At 39.4% G+C, this 16,136-nt stretch overlaps 1 long non-coding RNA gene and 1 pseudogene across 1 annotated transcript; both read right to left on the minus strand.

Annotated features, from left to right (window-relative positions):
* Nucleotides 1–600: 600 nt before the first annotated feature.
* On the minus strand, nucleotides 601–1,144 carry LOC147340215 (NADH dehydrogenase [ubiquinone] 1 alpha subcomplex assembly factor 4 pseudogene; annotated as a pseudogene).
* Nucleotides 1,145–6,773: 5,629 nt separating this feature from the next.
* LOC147340216 (uncharacterized) lies at nucleotides 6,774–15,114 on the minus strand. Its single transcript, XR_015158671.1, has 2 exons — nucleotides 14,920–15,114; nucleotides 6,774–7,098 (listed from the first exon to the last, which is right to left on the minus strand). It is a non-coding gene; the product is annotated as an uncharacterized LOC147340216 (long non-coding RNA).
* Nucleotides 15,115–16,136: the final 1,022 nt, after the last annotated feature.

The raw sequence follows: 16,136 nt of genomic DNA on the forward strand, positions 1-16,136 counted from the left end.
TAGACAATGAAAACAGATTGGAGAGAGCACGCCCTACCTGATTTTAAGATTTAGTCTAAAACTACAGTTAAGAGAGCATGGTATTGATATAAATATAGACAAATAGATAAATGAAACAGAACAAAAATAGGCCCACACAAATATGATGCAATGATTTTTGACAAAGGTACAAAGTCAAATCAAGGGGAAAGGATGGCCTTTTTAACAGATGATGCTGAAATAATTAAATATCCATATAGGAAACAAATTTCCTTGACCTAAACTGTATCAGTTTTCTATGGCTGCATAAAAAAATTACCTCAAACTTTTTCTTTTTTTTGCTTAAAATACAGTAACTTTTATTTACAGTAAATTTATACATGTGCTGATTAGTCATGCTGATATTGCATAAGAACACAAACTAAACCATACTAAAGCTTAAAAGAAAGAAAAATCAATCCTATCAGCCATCCTGAAAATTCAGAAGAGTTCATAAAAAGCAAGCTCTCACAAGGAGGGAGCTCAACACAATTGGTAACTTATATAATTTAACATGCTACAAATGAAGAAAATAAACAGGGCATGGGGATGAGGACAGGAAAAGTCCTGTCAAGATTCTCTTCATTTTGCTTGTATTGCTTTCTTGCCTTAGGAGGGGAAGATTTTTTACTTAAAAAGTAACAAAATATTTGAGAAGGGAATTTACATCTTGCTGTTCTAGATGGTATTTGTCAGCTATTTTCTTAGCAGTCCATGTGTCTGGATAAAGTTTATGACTATTGAGAAGTGTCAATGCCACTAAAATGGAAATTTTACCTTTGGGAATGTTCTTAACGTTCATCATGTCAAACTGATGGTCTTTTGGCAACCTGAACTCCTTAGGCTTCTGACGTGTTCCAGCATCCTTTACCTGCAAAGAAGACATGGGATCTTGGGAATCAACATACACATCTTTTAGTAATGACAGCAGTTTGTCATCTTTTCTATCAATTTCTCCCTTAATTTCTGGATGGCTGCTCATCTGCTCTCGCAGGAGGTTCTTGGTGGAAGGGTGCCTGGGAGTGGGGGAGGGCTTCATTCTGCTGATTTCCTATTCAGCCTGGTTCTCTAGGTTGAAATTCCTGATGGTGCAAGCCCCCGCAGGCCCCATTTCTTCACAACATGATGCCCTAAGTTACACCACACGTGGTTAAACACCCGCGCAGGCGACCTCCAGGACACACCAGAGCATGCGCAAGTATGGGGGCGACCCCTACCTCAAACTTTTGTTGTTGTTCAGTCACTCAGTCATGTCTGTCTCTTTGCAATCCCATGGACTACAGCACTCTAGGCTTCCCTGTCCTTCATTATCTCTCCGAGCTTGCTCAAACTCATGTCCATTGAGTCAGTGATGCCATTCAACCATCTCATCCTCTGTTGGTCCCTCTCCTCCTGCCTTCAACCTTTCCCAGCATCAGGGTCTTTTCCAGTGAGTTGACTCTTCACATCAGATGGCCAAAGTTTTGGAGCTTTAGCTTCAACATCAGTCCTTCCAATGAGTATTCAGGGTTGATTTCCTTTAGGATTGACTGGTTTGATCTTCTTGCAAGCCAAGAGACTCTCAAAAGTCTTCTCCAACACCGCAGTTCAAAAGCATCAATTCTTCGGCTCTCAGCCTTCTTCATAGTCTAATTCTCACATCCATACATGACCACTTCAAACTTTGTGGCTTAAAAGAACAACCATTTATTAACTCAGTTTTTTAGGTTCTTACCTACTTCTGGATTCTCTGCCTTATGTCTCAGAAGGCTAATATCCACTTACATGTGGAATCTAAAATATGACACAAATGAACCTATCTACAAAACAGAAACAGACACATGGACATAGAGAACAGACTGGTGGTTGTGGGGGGCGGGGAATGCAGTGGGAGGTTGGAGTTGGGATGTGTAAGCTATTATATATGGAAGTGATAAACAACAAAGTCCTACTGTATAACACAGAGAACTATATTCCATATCCTATGATAAACCATAATGGAAAAGAATAGTTTTTTTAAAAAAGCTTTTAAAATATGTGTATGTAACTTAATCACTTTGCTATACAGCAGAAATTAATACAACATTGTAAATCAACTATACTTCAATTTAAAAAAAGGAAAAGAAGGCTAATATCAATGTGTTAGCCAAGATGTGTCATCATCTGGAGCCCAGAGTTCTCCTCTAAGCTCATGTGGTTGTGGTAGAATTCAATTTCATGAGGTTGTAGAACTAAGGTCCCTGTTTCCTTACTGACTGTCAGCCAGGAAGCACTTTCAGCAACTGGGTGTCAGCTTTCTTTGGCACATGGCCTCTTCCATCTTCAAAGTTAGCAATGGATAATCTCTCTTACATTCAACTTCTCTAGCTCTTTCAATCTTTTACTTCAGATAAAGCCCAGGCCTTTTTAAGGTCTCACTTGACTAGGTCAGGCTCACCCAGGATGATCTCCCTATTTTAAATTCAAATTATTGTGATGTTAATTGCATCTTCAAAATCTCATCACAGTAGCAGTTAGATTAATGTTTGAATAACTATGAAAAGATGTGTACACCAGAGCTCTTGGGAGTCAACTTAGAATTCTGCCCACTATTCACAACTTGTATCATTATAATAAGTGAATTGTAATGTGACATAGCCTAAATGTACAAAGACGAAAACTATAAAACTTCTAGAAGAAAATATCAGAGAAAAACTGTGAGTTGGGTTAGGCAAATATTTCTTAAGTATGACACCAAAGCACAGTTTATAAAAGAAAAACTGGATAAACAAGGATTCTCAAATCCTGTTGAGAATTTGTCCTCAAAAGACACTATTCAAAGAGTGAAAAGGCAAGTCACAGTAAATATTTACCAGTTACATATTAGATAAAAGACTTCTGCTCAGAATATATAAAGAGCTTTCAAGCCACAAGAATAAGAAAATAAGCCAATTAAAAAATGAGAGAAAATGTGAACATACTTCACCAAAGAACAATTATGTATAGCAAATAAGCATACAAAAAAGATGTTCACTGTCACTGATCATTAGAGAAATTTAAATTAAAGCCACAATCAGATACATCATGTACTGACTAGAATGGCTAAAATTGGAAATACTGATAATACCACTGATATCAAAAAGGTTTGGAACAAGTGATACTCTCAAACTCTTAATGGGAATATAAAATGATACATCTGCTTTGGAAAACATTTGACAGTTTCTTTAAAAAAAGTAAACATATACCTAAAGTACAACCCAGATATCCCACTCCTAGGTATTTACCCAACATAAATGAAACATGAACTCCCCAAAACTTGTACATATACTATTGGGTTGGCCAAAAAGTTCATTCAGGTTTTTCCGCCCAGAAAATCCTGAATGACATTTTTGGCCAATCCAATAGATTCATAGCAACTATGTTTGTAATAAACAAAAATGAAAAAACCAAAATGCCTGTCAAAAGATGAAGGATTAACAAATTATGATATATGCATACAATGGAATACTATCTAGTAATAGAGAGGAACCAACTTTTGAAGCACACAAAATGATTGAAATCTCAAAAGCATTATGTTGAATGAGAGAAGCCACACAAAAGAGAGTACATACTGTATAATTCCATTTATTTAAATTTCTAGAAAGTTTTAATTAATCTATACTGACAGAAATAAATTGCTGGTGGATGGGGAAAGAGCAGGAGTGAAAGGTTGGCATAAGGGAACAAAATGGCATGAGGGAATTTCTGGGGATGATGGATATGTTGTTTATCTTCATTGTGGTGATAATATATGAGTGTATACATACATCAAAATTTATCAATTTGTGAACTGTAAATATGTTCAAATGTATGTCAATCACATCTCAAAAAAGATTTTTTGAATATATAAAGTCAGTAAAATGCTAGTGTCATCACCACAAATGGAGAATTTGAAAAGGGGCACTTAAGTATTGTTGAGAGCTATATTCCATGAATTCACCTCTAGGCCAAGCTGTAACAAGACTAAAACATTGCACTAAATTAGGAAGAATTAATACAGAGTTATTAATAGGTATGTAGTGGTATCTCTTGAAATTAATGTTTTGAGAGTCCTATAACTGGGCCCCCACTATCCACTGTCTGCAGTGGTGGTCAGCACCACTGTTGTGTTCAGCACAGCTTTAGAATGCATGAGTCCTAGAGTTGGTGTAAGTGCAATAGCATTGAATACTCTGGGGACTTCACTGGTAGTCCAGTGGTTGAGAATTCTCCTTTCAATGCAGGGGACACTGGTTCAATCCCTGGTCAGGGAACTAAGATTCCACATGCCATGGGACAACCAAGCCTATGCTCTGCAACAAAAGAAGCCTGCACACCACAATGAAGAAGACCCAGCACATCCAAAAAAGAGAGTGCTCTGGAACTAAGATCTGATAAGGGAGGCAGGAGGAATTTTTATGGCAAAGTATTCCTAGAGGGTCTTTGGCCAGTAATTCAAATAAGAACCTTTTTATGAAAGAATGTTTTCTAATCATTTTTATTGTGTAATCAATCCTTGTTCTTTGTAAAATAAGCAAGGAACTAACATACAGCAGAAAGGCATTTACTTTTATTTTTCTAACCCTTTTCCCCAAAGGTGAGTGCTAAGCCGCTTCAGTTGTATCTGACTCTTTGAGACCCCATGGACTGTAGCCCACCTGGCTCCTCCGTCCCTGGGATTCTCCAGGCAAGGATTCTGGAGTGGGTTGCCATTTCCTTCTCCAAGGACTCTTCCTGACTCAAGGATCGATCCTACATCTCTTGCACTGGCAGGCAGATTCTTTACCATTGAGCCACCTGGGAAGCCCCAATGCTTTGTTATAGCAGTCCTAAAAAAACAACACATTTATGATCTATCAGATCACTGTCCATGGCAGTATCATTTGCACTTCTGCCTTTCTAACAAGGTCCGCAGGCAGCTCTATGTGCACGCTCAGTTTAAGAAACCTAATAGAGAGTGAAATAAATAATGTAGTACCTGCACCCCAGGGATAGTAAATCCAAAAAAGCATGTTTTTAGGCAAATACTATTCTGAAAATCTAAAAGAACACATTGAATGCAGAACAAAATCAGATGAAAGGAATTCTCTTTTCAAATGTCAATTCACATAGCACAGTTTAGGCTATGGTTGTTGTTGCTTAAAAACAGAGATTGGAAAAATAATGAAGGAACAGACTACAATGTCACACTCAGACTCAAAACCTTCGCAAAGGGCAGAGTAGGTCAATTAAGGACCACCGTGCCACTGTCCTTTCTCAGTCTCTGTCAAAACATGGATGTGTGTGTGCCCATACCTACATAAATATTTGTATATGTATATGTATGATCAGATATAACTTACTGTGAAATAAATAAGAACTAGACGAAAATGAGGTTTGGAAAAGATAGCACATTTCAAAAGATAGCCTGCTATTTCAAAATGCAATGGAAGTTTTCAGTATATGTAAATGCTGAAGAAAACACAGAGCAAATGGAAGAGATGGAGTGAGGAACACTAAAAAGAGAACCATTGGAACCATCAACAAATGCCTATTCTACATTTGTAAGTGAATAAAACCAACTGAGGGCAGGAACCAAGTCTATCCCCCTCTGTAAAAGGAGACAGTTAGTGTTTGCTGAGTGCAGAACCTTTGAACAGTCTCTGAGACACACAGTTCTTGCTCTTCAAGGGCTTGGATCCTTGTTCCAGCTTCATGTTCCATCTACCATTTCTCAACCACTCTGCAGATTGGTTGGTCTCTGGTCTTATCTCTTGGGCACTGTGCTTCAAGTTCAGATAAGAAATGACTTTGAACTCTGGCTTTGCTTTGTTCCATCTGCTAGTAACTTCTTCCAAAAGCCTGGATTCATTATATGCCCACCCTACCCCAGTTCCCTGGTGGCTCAGATGGTAAAGCATCTGCCTGCAATGCAGGAGACTCAGGTTAGATCACTGGGTCAGGAAGATCCCCTTGAGAAGGAAATGGCAACCCACTCCAATACTCTTGCCTGGAAAATTGCATGGACGGAGGAGCCTGGTAGGCTACAGTCCATGGGGTTGCAGAGTCAGACACGACTGAGCAACTTCACTTTCTTTCTATTTACCCCAGTCCCAGTGCCAACTTGAGTGAATGAAGTGTCCACCATTCTATGGGAATTTTCTCTTGACCTCCAGTGTGCTGAAGTACTCAATAAATATTCCAGTGAAGTTTTAGGGGATGAATAAATGGTTGAATAGATATGACACAGGAGAGCACTTGTCACATGAACAATCAGTTTTAGAGTAAGGGTAATGTAGGCTGGAAGAGGATGACCACCATTTGAGAGAGAACTTTCATATAAAATTTTTTGAAACAGTAGATAATCAAGGGACATGCAAGTTGAAAATATGGGGAAGTGGAAAATAAGAGCCTTAAACTGAAGCCTGCCTAATACAGAGGAGAGAAGAACAGATTCAGAGGGATATGTAGTGAAGTAAAGCATTTTTTTTCTCTTGGACAGGAGGTATGGAGAGAAAGAAAGGGAAGAGAAAGAAAAAAGGTGTAATATTGGTTTGGCAAAAAAGTTCGTTCTGGTTTTTCCATAGACAGTTACGGAAAAACCCAAATGAACTTTTTAACCAACCCTCTTTAACCAACATTTTAACCAACTACCCAGAGAGTAGTTGTTGGACAGATATACAGCAATTAAGAAGAATTTCTTACAAGTGGTTGTTTTTCAATTTCTAGCTTGAGTGACTTTTCTCTCGCAGCTAACTGACTCCTAATAGACATGGCTCCAATAGAATATAGACTCAATTGAGGATAAGAATTTTTGTCTGTTTTATTCATATCAAATAGTTTGGTGCAAAACAGGGGCTCAGAAGAGACATATATAAATCTACAAAATTGAAGGCATGATTCAAGCTAAATGATGATTTTGTAATCTCCTTGCAGCACAGTCCAAATCGAAGGGGTTTATAAGTAACAGGGAATGTGAACCAGGGAATCTTCCATTTGCCCCTTCAGATCTGTTATCCATTGTTCTCCATCCTGCTTTCTGCCTTCAGAGCCTGGTCTGTGCAAACCATGTCAACATCTTCCTTATCCTTTACTTTCCAGGTGGGCTTGGCTTATGAAGACTTTCTGCGGAAGATCAGGGAGAAAATTCAATGAGGTCAGCGTATTTATTTCCATATTTCCCTCCCTACCAGTTTGCCTTGAGCTCGATGGGTTCCTCAACAAAATCAACCTTCTGTACAAGACTCTGGGCTTCCAGGTCCCAGTAAGTGCTTTCTTATCTCCCTTCAGGCTGACCAGTACTAACATCTTTGCAGTCACCAGCACTAAAGTCTGTGGTACTTGCAATATCTTTTATGATTTCTCTATATCCTGCCCACATCTTTATAAATAGTGCCTTTATTAATAACTCCTGAGATTATCCTAATTCAAGAGCACCCTCTGTTTCCTGTTGGAGTCCTGGCTAATAAAGGAAGAGTTCAAATTAGTTCTTTTCCAATATAATCTCTCTAATGTGCAACTTGGCCTCTAAAAATGACAGTGCATTGAAAGTGGGTTTTCATTTGACATCATCTAAGGAGTGAAGGAGGCAAATATTCATGAGAAGGAGGATGACATTTTAGCTAAGAGATTCTTCTGCAGATGTATCTGATGGCTACAGCAAAGACAAATCAGTGACCTATATTTTTGCGAAGCTTTCCATTTGCAGGGATGATCAATCTGTCCATAACATGCTATTATGAAAAAGATCACAGACTTACAGACTTGAGGAATACACAAAAAAATCTATCAGTCTGTTCCTTGTATAAAGCCATTTGTAACATTTCTTTCTTCCTGGGTTTGTAATGAGTATATGTATTGGAGAGGGAGGTGGGGGAAACTGAGAAAGAATTCTCTGAGAATTGCTCAGTTCTGTATATGCTGAAATTAGTCTGATTGTTTAACCATCTTACTGAGGTGTATTTTAAATGAATAAGACCTTAATTTGGGGCTTTACAGCTCAAGGAAATCCAGTTCTTTAAAAGAGCGTAAGAAGATTGGCAAGCACATGAGCAATACCATTTTTCAGAAAATATATTAGAAGACTGGGTTTATCTTCAACACACGACAGAGGCCATTCCAGCTAAGCCAATCAGCAAAGGTAAGTTGACCACAACATGAACTGTAGATAGACCTTGGGTCGGGGACCAGATTTATCTTGTTCGTATTTAATGGCAAGTGCCATACAGTCATTGAATGAGAAACACAATACAAACCTACAAAAAGAAAAAGAAGACACTTAATATTTGTTGAAAGAATTCATGATAAGCCATCAAAACACCACAGAAAGGGGATATGGAAGAGGGAAAACAAGAAAAACGTGAGGATTTCTTTTCCAAGGGTTTTCTTTAGGCTATTTCTTTGGCTAGATCTGAGGAACTGGGCTACTGGAGTCTAGTTTATTTGTGCATGTAATTAACTAAGTGTCCAGCACTAAATCATAACAGAGACACAGAAAACATGGCCTCTGCCTTCACAGAGATTATAAAATTTGTGTAGCTCTTTCATCATGGTTTTCTCCTTTGTTTTCTTTTCTGGCCTCAAGATACTTTGGAGAACTATTTGACATGCACAGCAGCCAGTGTTTCGGTGTCTTCTGTTTGCACCTCAAGCTACCCATTCTTCCCAAATGTGACCTAGGACAGTTGCCAAATTTATCTAATGCCTTCCTTGTTTCTATCCTTTTTTCCTAACTTTTTGGCTCCATTAAAAAAAAATGAGTGGGTGATAATTCCACAGAAAATTGAGAGCAAATAAAAGCCATTGGGAAATGTGCATTTTCCTACTGGGGAAGGTGAGCCGAGGTAGAGTAAGAACAACAAAGTGAGGGACTTTCCTGGTGGTCCAGTGACTGGGATTCTGTGCTCCCAATGCAGGGGGCTGAGGTTTGATCCCTGGTCAGGGAACTAGATTTCACATGCTGCAACTAAAGATCCCACATGCCACAATGGAGATCGAAGATTCTGCATGCTGCAACTAAGACCCAGGGCGACCAAATTAAATTTTTTTTTTTTAAATAGCAACAAAGGGAGACGAAGCTTAGCATGCCTGCACCATGACTGTGTACTAGAGGTGCTTCAGCTCTGGCAAATGCCTTGGTGGCTTTCTCAGCAAAGGTGAGTTTCAAAAGTCCTTTCAAAAAAGATTTACTAAAAGCTTGGAGCAGGGGCAGAATACTGGGGACAGCCGAAAGTTAGCTTTAGCCTTGGCTTTTATCCAAAATGTAATATTCCTTTTATATCTCAACCTTTGAAAAGCTGATTAGCCAAACACCCACATCAACATTATTTCTGGCATCCTTGAATACCGTCCATGGTATTAAAAAGGGATGTCATTCTTTCAGATGTATCATTAACATCTGAGTATTTACTTTTAAATATGTATAAATAATCTATAACCTGGAATAAAAATCTATTGATGAGATTCTTGATGCTGAAATTCCATCAGTCCATTGAAGAATATATATATACATATACATAAAATGAGCAAGATATAATTTTTAAAGATGTAATTGCTATATTTCACTAATATTTCAACATATATAAAACTGAGTTACTTTTAAAATAGGATGCTTTATGCAGTTGTTATTTTTGCCCACTCACTGTTTTTTATTGTTGCTGTTGCTGTTGTTTAGTTGCTAAGTCCTGTCAAACTCTTTTGCAACCCCATGGGCTGTAGCCTGCCAGGCTCCTCTGTCCATGGGATTTTCCTGGCAAGAATACTTGAGTGGGTTGCCATTTCCTTTTCCAGGGAATCTTCCTGACCCAGGGACTGAGCCCTAATCTCCTGCATTGGCAGGCAGATTCTTAACCATTGAGCCACTAGGAAAGCCCCTGTTGTCTTATTAAAAGTCCTTAGGTAATAGAAGAAACCATGGGTACCTGAAGAAGGTAAAATGTGCCCAGAGCGCTGTGAATCTTGGGGAAGAACAGACATAGATCTCTTTCCTAGATAAGAGCCAAGGAGCTGCTGTCCCTTGGTTTGAGCCCACTTAGATCAAGATTTTCACCTCGAGAAAGATGAGACTCAAAGAGCATAAAGGACAGTCCTGCAGTTATTCTATGGTGACCTAGGCTAATCTCTGTCTCTTTGGGGGCAGTCTGATTTGGAATTTTAAGGTCCTTTCCTACACAGACCCAGGGATCAGTGAGTCCAACATCTTTCTCCTTTCACAGATGACAGAATTAGATGCCAGAAAATTATGTGACATATTTATTGTCACAAAGCTAAATTAAGCCTAAGTATTAGCACTCTTGAAGAAATAAGAATGAGATAATTAAATTAGGAGAGACCAATCTCTGATATGCAAATCTATTTAATTAAAAATATATTTGAATTAAATAAATATAGATGGAAGTGCATCCCACTGGTGCATTTAGGTTGGCACACTGGACAGGCATCATATTAATAAGTGAACCAAGCCTTTTTATTAACATTGCACAACCTTCAGGAATAATTAAAATCCAGCTCCCTTTGAAAATAAACCCTCCATCTTCCATTCAGGATAGTGATTCTCAAACTGTGCAACTCAGAGTCCTCTCAGGGTCACAATGTGGGGGTAATGGGACTTTGAGGATCTGACTTCCTTTGCTTCAACTGGAACATCCCCATTTTCCCACTTCTGTTCATTTCATATATTAAGGGGGAAATAAATTCACATTGTATGCATGCATACACACACACATATGCAAGTGTATATGTATTTTTTCTTATTCTAAAATAAGTACAGATGGGAGGACTTCCCTGGTGGTCCAGTGACTAGAATTCCATGCTTCCAATGTAGGTTCCATTCCTGGTCAGGGAACTAGGTCCCACATGCTCCAGCTGAGAGTTGACATGCCACACCTAAAGATCCTGCATGCCACAACTAAGATCTGGCAGGGCCAAATGAATAATACAATAAATTTTAAAAATATTTTAAATAAATAAGTACAGGCTGGACATGTCTGCATCATGTGCCTCCTGATACGATATACTAAGAACAATGTACCATTATTTCATTGGCATTCCTGACAAAGATGCATAACCAGTTCTATTCATGAGAAAAGGGCAGATGAACCCGAATTGAAGGCCATTCAGTGATGTGCTAGAGTTGGCTTATGCATAAAGCTCCTGAGAGCTGAATGTGCAGTTCTCTCCAATGGCCCATTCAGCAACATCACATCAGAACCTTGACATCAGCCACTGTGGGGATATTTACACCACAGAAATCGGCAAATGCTACACAGCAAAAAAAGTTTCAGCCAGACATCTGTGAAACATTTACCAGATCACTGCTGGACATTATACAAAATAATTGGCCTGTATGTTTTGAAAATGTCAGTGCTATGAAAGACAAATAGTGCTGAGAAAATGTTCCATATTAAAAGAAACTAAAGAATCACAACAGTTAGGTACATGCATAAACATTGATTGGTTCCTGGATAGGAAACATATTTTGTTCTCAAATATATTAGTGAAATAATTTGTAAAACTGCAATATGAATTTTAGATTAGATAAAACGTTGGCTAAGACTCCACACTCCCAGTGTAGTAGACCCAGGTTTAATCCCTGGTCAGGGAACAAGATCCCACATCCCACAACTCTGAGTTCTCATGCCTCAACTAAAGATCACACATGCTGCAACTAAGACTGAAAATCTCATGTCTGCAACTAAGACTCAGTGCAGCCAAATAAACAAACGAATAGCTTTTAAAACGATATTGTTTTATATAATCATAGTGTAAATATCAAGTTCAGGAAATGTAACATAATACAGTATTGTTAATGGGTAAAGGTGTACAATGTATTCAGTGTACTATAGAGTGATTCAGGAAAAATAATACTTAAAAATATACAGAGAGAGAAAATGATAAAACAATGTTGAAAATATCCAATTGGCGCATTAGGTATACAGAGATCTTTGTATTCTTCCTGCATTTCCTTGGAAATTTGTTGCATATGCATTTCTTAACTTTTTATTCTGAGAAAATTTCAAACATATGGGGAATCCATTAAACCTTGCCAATCCTCAAAGAAATGCACAGTAAAACATTAAAATCATATTTTAAATCATTAAAATAATAGAATCATATAAAATGATAACACCCAATGCTAGCAAGTGAGGTGAAAATGTTTGGTGGATTTTAAACTCCCACAAACATTTTGGAAAGCAATCCAGTAATATTTCAAAAGCTGTCTAAATATTCATAACCCTGTGACTACGTTTCTCTTTTCAAATTTGAGACTGCTCTATGGTGCAAAAATTACAAAGAAACTCATGAAAAGCTGTAATTATTAAGACTGTGTAACAACATGGAAGAGGTATTTTTATGTAAAAAGTCAAAATATAAAATATTCTATAACTACAAAATAATTTAAAATACGTATATTTATACTGGAAGGCAATACAGAAAAATGAAAGCAGTTGCTCTATTAGTACCATGAAATAAAGAGAAAGAGGTTTTCTACATAAAACATCTTTTAACTTGTGATTCATGGCTGTATGGTTAAAATATTATAACTTTCAAATTGCGATCATTTTTATAAATGTTATAACATTTAGCTATAAAAAATAAGTTCAGGGAGGGACTTGAACCCACAACACTGACTCCACTGCACAATTTTCCCATGGCTTGAAGCTGCATTAGAAAATAGGAAGTGCAGATCTTTTGAGATTATTGGTGGGCTTTTCCTTCATTTTGACATCCTTCTTCCTAATGTCCCATATCTCAAATGCATGTCCTGTGTTTCTGAATAGCTGTGGTGGTGGTGGTGGTTTAGTCGATAAGCTGTGTCTGATTCTTGGGACCCCATAGACGCTAGCTCGCCAGGCTCCTCTGTCCATGGAATTCTCCAGGCAAGAATACTGGAGTGGGTAGCCATTCCTTTTTCCAGGGGATCTTCCTGACCCAGGGATTGAACCCAGGTCTCCTGTATCACACATGGATTCTTTAAACAAAGTATATATCACAGACAGTAATTCCCCACTAAATACGAAATGCCACATTTCCACTCCTAAGAGGATTCACATTTTAAAAATACTGGGTTGGCCAAAAAGTTCGTTCGGGTCTGGGGGCGCTGTACCCAAACGAAGTTTTTGGCCAACCCAATATAAAGCATTTACAGAATACAACCACAGACCCAAGTGACATGTTATAAGCTTCAAAGTACAAATACAGGGGTAAAAACACACACAAAAGTAATTTCTAACAGTGATATTTCAAAGACACTTGAGGAGCAGAAAGGAGAGCGGTAGGAAAGACTTTCCTAGGGCCCATGGAATGATATCATGGGAAACAGCCAGTGCTCCGGCTCTGAGGCACCATGTCTCACACAAACTCTACACATATGCTATTTTTCTTCCTCCACTCCCCTGTCAGCTCAGGCACCAGCAAATGATAGCATTCTTCATGCTGAGTTTTTCTTTCTCCCTGTCACTTGTTCGTAAGTTTCCCCTACTGCCTCGTTGAAATCTGTCACCACTCCTGATAAATACCTCATGCCCTTACCTCCTATCATCCATACCATTATCACCCTCTTTCCTAGGGTTTCTCTTTATATTCAGCTCCAAAGACTCCAGTGAGTGTTTTCTCACTGTTCATCTTCTTACAAAAGCAGGGGAAGAAAAAAGTCAGCTTTCCAACTAATTGGATCATTTCCATGTGTTTTTAAGAAAGAGGGCAAAATGGTCAAGCTTGCTTTCAAGAAGTCTTGAAGGCATCTCTTCGGCTGTTTTTCTGAACTCCACTTCTCTGCTCTCTCTCATTAGCTCTCATTTCCTCTCCTGCAAAGCTGAAGAGCCAGGGTCAGGAAAAGGCTGTGGGACGGGTTGTTCTGACAAGTACAATTGCAAAGGAGGTGTTCTTTATAGCCATAAGGAATTGTTTTGGAAGCTTTTCCTCTGAAATAGTTTGGGAAACATAGAGAACACAATGCAATCATATAGTTTATAACAAATGTGTAACAAGTATGGGCATAAATACTACTCTATTTATTGTGTGGCTAGGGATAATATGAATTTGCACAGCAGAGAAATACAAAGACCCAATCATTTGAGTGGGGTAATACTCCTTAGAAAGTGTGTGCAAACTCAGTTGTGTCTGACTCTCTGCAACCCCATGGACTGCAACCCACCAGGCTCCTCTGTCCATGGCATGTACTGGAGTGGGTTGCCATTTCCTACTCCAGGGGATTTTCCTGACCTAGGGATTGAACCTGCATCTCTTTTGTCTCCTGCATTAGGCAGGTGAATTCTTTACCACTGAGCCACCTGGGAAGCCCAAAGAATCCACCTGCGAATGCAGGAAACATGGGTTTGATCCCTGATCCAGGAAGATCCTACAATGCCATGGAACAACTAAGCCAGTGTGCCACAACTATTGAGCCTATACCCCTTAATACGCCATGGGATTGGCCAATGTGGATGCTGGTGGAGTCCCTTCCAATCACCCAAGAGTCTCTGACCCTAGGATGAGCCATCAACTCACCAGCATCTGTGCTATTTCATTCTCCCTAACATCTTCCTTCCTTCCTTCCACTTCCCACCTTTAGTGGATGTTGTGATTTTTGCATAACCCAGATACCACTTGAAGACTGAGCACTTTATCAGTTTATCCCCAGCTGCTGGGCATGTTGATGGTAGATAACCCCCTGCTTTCAGCCCCTATAGGGATTGCTTTGGTGAAAAAAAGTCCCCTTATCTAAGGTCATCCCCTGCTACCCACTCAATAACTCATCAACATACGAGTATAAGGGCTTTGGTTGAGATTGCATTACAGCCTAACTTCTCCCTCTGCCCAGTCCTGCTTTCATCCTTCCCTGAATATAATAATTACCCTGCACGTTAACCTCGGTTTTAGCCTACTTTCCAGGGAATTCAACCTGCAACACCACTCTGAGCTGTTTCAAGAAGAGAGATTTCATACCTGGAATTAAGCCACAAAAGTGTTGAGTAGATGGAGGGGCAGAAAGGGGAAGGTGGATGTTCTCCAGAAGTCAGGAAGAAGCTTCTACTGCCCAGGTAGGTTCCCAGTGCTGTGTGTTGTCACATACAGAGCACTTGCTGAAATGAGAGTCAATACCCAGTTAACTATGTGATGATCCATAGCCATTCTCCAAGACTCTGATACCTTCTGTGTATAAGTGGGAGTATAATAGAAATCTTCTTTCCCATCATCTTTCAAATTTTTCATGATGACACCAGGATTTGCAGTTACCATAGGAAAAGAATGCTGCTTTTGGCTTATTATTCCGTCGAGTGTGTTTGTGTCAGTAGCTCAGTCGTGTCCGACTCTTTGACCCAAGGGACTGTAGCCCGTCAGGCCCCTCTGGCCATGGAATTCTACAGGCAAGAATACTGGAGTGGGTTGCCATTTGGTTCTCCAGGGGAATCCTCCTGATCCAGGGATCAAACCCGGGTCTCCTGCATTGCAGGCAGATTCTTTACCATCTGAGCCACCTATCCTGGTAGGGAAAGGAAATTCCAGATGTTCTCACTGCCATTATAATAGGAATGGCTGTTACTGTATGATTTCCAGGAGCCAATGTACAGATTCTACCAGATATTAAGTATGTCTATCCTATCCAGAATTCCAACACCAGGGAAATGATCATAGTCGTTGCCTAAAACTCTACTAGTCACCTAGCCTCTAACCACCTAACCTCTAACACCTCACCTAACCACCTAACTTTCCTGGCCACCACCCTGTGGCCCACAGCAGCATTTGAGAACTCCAGGGTTAGCACTGAGCCTCTGTCTGGTTACCCTTGATACAGCTCTTTCCCATTCCCCATTCCATGTTCACTCTGAGAAATGGCTCTAAGACTTTGGGAAGAAGTTTAAAGGCATATTTACAGCAGAACCTTATGGCCATGTCACCAGGATTCTTCTTTCAAGAGACCCACTAGCCCCGTTATACAAGGGGCTTTGTTTCTCTGACCTGGCTTAGGTCAGGTCTGTGAGAAGCCATGATTCTGTGAAAATTCAAGTATGGGCTCTCTTTAAGCTTGTCACTATGTAACACACATTTTGTGTTACAATAAGATGATCCTGGATTCTATAGCATGTGGGCTCGTCCTGCTATGAGGCAGCTAAAGCTGAGTGACCAGAGCACAGGGAGAGGTGCCACACTGATCTTGGCCT

The sequence above is a fragment of the Bos grunniens genome, chromosome X (assembly GCF_055505025.1).
Source record: "Bos grunniens cultivar Pamir isolate PY7600 chromosome X, Bosgru_T2T1.0, whole genome shotgun sequence".
Lineage (NCBI taxonomy): Eukaryota > Metazoa > Chordata > Mammalia > Artiodactyla > Bovidae > Bos > Bos grunniens.